This window comes from Mus caroli, chromosome 3 (genome assembly GCF_900094665.2).
Source record: "Mus caroli chromosome 3, CAROLI_EIJ_v1.1, whole genome shotgun sequence".
Taxonomy (NCBI): Eukaryota; Metazoa; Chordata; class Mammalia; order Rodentia; family Muridae; genus Mus; species Mus caroli.
The window spans coordinates 32098289-32102349 of NC_034572.1; positions in this window are offsets into that span (position 1 = coordinate 32098289).

Genomic DNA, 4061 nt, shown 5'->3' on the forward strand with positions numbered 1-4061 from the left:
ATATATGCTCTTCACCACTGCAGATTCCTTCTTGTCCTTATCCCCTCCACATCCCAGTATGACTGTTTATATTGCATTGGATGTAAATAATCCAAAGATGAGTTAAATCACAAGAGAATTGCATAAGTAATATGCAAATTATATGACAATTATATGCAGATATGTAAGGTATGTGAGCATCTGGTCACTTGGGAGGTATTTGAAAGAGTACCTGTGATAGATGGATAGATAGATAGATAGATAGATAGATAGATAGATAGATAGATAGATATTACATAAATACATATATGTACATGTATATACATATATACAAAGACACAACATAGAGATACATTTTTATATAAGTTAATTATGCTTTATGTTTTATATGGTAATAGTCTTATACTTTATGCATAAAAATGGATTTCAGCATACCTATTTCCAGTTGCAAAACTGAAGCATGCATCTTAATGTCCTGTGATGTCTATGCACACACACACATAGGTACTGCAGATATTTCTGCAAGATACAGGGGAAATCTTTCACAGAAGCCTTGGAAGAGCAGGAAAGGATTCTTGAGACCTGGAAAATGACTCATTTCTATTTCATTTCACACTCACTCATAAGTTATTGGTTCTTACTTTTATAACAACAAAATAGTTATATAATATTTGGTTATATGAAACAAACATTATCACCCTACATCTCCTCCAAGATGAGTTCCATGGTACAGGCTGCACTCCATTTGTTCAAGTTACAATAGTTTTTGTCCCTCACATCTGCACATCTGCACATGCCACTATGACCTTGATGTTCAGCTCTTGGCCAATGAGATGGGTATGATGTTTTCCAGCTATTCACTGATAAGACATGAATGGCTGAAATCCAGTGTATTTACTGCTACACACTATGTGTGACAACACCAACTGGCTCCCCGAGGGAGGGGGAAACTGAGACACTGAGGGAAGGTGAAGGTTTCCACAGTGAGGGGTCTGGTCAGTACAGTAGTGTGCAAAGACAAGCTCGAAAATGCACCAGACATTCACGAAGTTGTAAGTCCCTGGATTTGGTTTAAGTAGACAGGAAAGACAAAGTGACCAAGACCAATCTACAAAGGCCAGGAGAGGTCTGGCTGCAAAGAACAGCATGCTGTTCCCTGTCCAATCACAAACAAGGTGCTAGGGAAACGGAATTTCATTTGATTTTTCAGAGAGGTTTTTAAGAATGTATGTAATTATTTTTTTACCTTTAACAAATTAATAATTTACTTGTAATAATTACCTTTATCATATATATGCATATGCCTCTGTAGGGTAGGATGTGTACACAGTGTGTGTGTGTGTGTGTGTGTGTGTGTGTGTGTGTGTGTTCTCAACCTCAAAATAAGATCTTCATATATACAAGACAAGTAATTTACCCACTAAGCTATTTTCTCAGCCATAATAACCTTTTCCACTTATTTTTATTACAAAGTAAAATTTTCTATTTATCTTTCTATTTTGATAAAATAATTTACTGCATAAATATATCATAAAATATTGAAGTAAATCAGATTTTTTTTTGTTTTTTGTTTTTTGGTTTTTTAACTCAAAGTCCCATGTTTGATAAATGAATGAAAACCCTGGATTTTTCTCCTATAAAAATATAAATATATAGGGCTCTCAAGATGGCTCTGTAAATAAGCAATGGTGCTTGTCAAACATGAAAGATGTCCAAGTTGCATTTCTAAGACCCATATAATGGAGAGACCTGACTCCCAACATGCTGTGACATGTAGGTAAGTGTAAAAATAAGTTCAATGTAGATATAAAATATTACATATAATTCCAGGAAGTTCACAGGACTCGTGTTTTTTTTTTTAATCCTTGAATTTAAAGGTTGCAGAAACAATTAATTGACAGTTTTGTTTTCACAGATTTGGGTTTTTTTTTTTTCAAGAAGGAAATTATGTACGGCACCATGGGGACTCACCTAGAACCTATTGAGTTCTAAAGAACCGGTTCAAAGTCTCATTTAGTATCAAACTCTGAGCGCACCTCTCAAATGCAGTGCATGGTGCTGAAGTCCTCCTAGTTAGAAGAAATCTATGGCAGTCAAATGTGTGAGGCTGAACCTAGGTCATCGACTCTATGTTAGGATACACAAACAGGAAGTAAAAGGAAAGTTGACCTGTAAAGTGGTGAAAAACAATTCCATCAGAGATAGATCTCTGATTGCACACCCTTTCCAAGTGACCACATTTAATTACCAGAATGAACCCAAGCTGTGTATGGAGAGGCATCCAACTCTAAGATACACAGCCACGTTTCTATAGCTCCATTCTAAGGAGTAACACATGACTTTCCTCCAGGAAGAGCTGTAGCTTCAGCGCCATCTTTGTTATGGGCAGTGAGTCCCCAGTTCACTGCCTTTAGGAGTACAGCCTGTCAAAGTCACTTAGCAATTGAGATAAGGTTTTCATTATATCCTACCTTGGTAAATAATGATTTCTAAACAGTAAAAAGTTAAAGTTCACTACCTTAAATATGTGTTTAGCCTTGTTTTTGCTACTGTCACTAAGTTACAGCGTGCTCTATTTGCTAGATACATCCAGGGCAAGTAATTAAATAAACACAGATCGTCTGACTCAGATATGCTTAATAGACTAACTAGCTCTCAATCTTGTCAAAAATCTGCTAAATGTAATGTTTAATGTTTAAGCTTATGACAGAGAGAGACTCTCAAAGCCTAATAGTGACAACCCCCACCGCCAAGGTCTCTGAGAAGATAATGGAACAGTGACAAGACTGCCTGGATTGTGGTATGATCACCACGACGAAACACTGCTCCTTTGCCTTGCCCGCTGCCAGGGTTTGGCCTAACTGTGGACAAACAGAAGACACCCAGAGAGTTAAATGTCTCATATTGCCTAAGTCAAGGTGGGTCATTTCTTTTGTACATACTTACTCCACAGGAAAAAGTTTTTCGTCTTCTGGGCTTGACAGCCACACTGACTCTGCCCAAGTTGCCATGGAGACCACAGGGACCTGGGAACTGTTTAGCTAGTGAACTATAGACCAAATTCTGTCATTTTAATTAATACATGACTCCTAGATTATAGTTTATTATTTCCCGATTTCTAACTACATTGACAGCTAAGCTAACTGTAGCTTTGATAGCTGGAAAACAGACCTAGCTCCTCACCCCAAGGTAATCCACCACCTTATCAGCGGATTAATTAATTTGTTAACTAGTTAAGCCTACCAGATCTCTTATCAAAAGACAGACAGGTTTGCCTTGCTCACAGACTTCACGATAAAGGACACACAAGTTCAGATGTAAGCTTTCACAGATGTAGCCTTCTCTTACTTCCTTATCTAAACTCAGTTTCCAGTGACTAAACGCTTCAGATTTCCTCTCCTTGCTATGCCACGGTCCTAACATGAACCAATAGAGTTCTTAAAAATTAGCCTAACCTAATAAAACATTCCACTATACAATCCACTTTCATAATCACAAGCTCAGTTTCCGTTGCTTATCTTTTAACTATAGACTCATGCTAAATCTGTATGATCAACTATCATATTCACAAGGTCAAGGTTTTGTGTTTCCTTTGTCCTTTCAATGTAAACTTAAAAGTGTTTCTCACTATGCTATTCAGTCTCCTAGACAGAAGGAAAAAGCCCTTCTTGCTCCTTCTGCTCCACACAAAAGTTTTTGGTCTTCCCTAAGTTTGTCTTAAAGACTGTTCATGTTGTTAATTTATCTCTTTTGTAAACTTATAACCTACAGGAAACCCACTCAGATCTACCTCTCGTGGACCAAACTGACTCCATCCAGGTAAGGACACCTGCCAACCAATAGCCCAAGTTCCCACTTGTTACCTTTTCCAGAGTGTGAGACTCCTCTCCTGTGCTCCAGGATTGGGACTCGCCCTCACCCCCAACCACCAAGATCTTAGGGTTGCAAATGTGCACCTAAGAAAAAATTTCTCTACCAAAGGTACTTAACTTTATTCTCTATCTCTAACCTCTCTCTCTCTCTCTCTCTCTCTCTCTCTCTCTCTCTCTCTCTCTCTCTGTGTGTGTGTGTGTGTGTGTGTG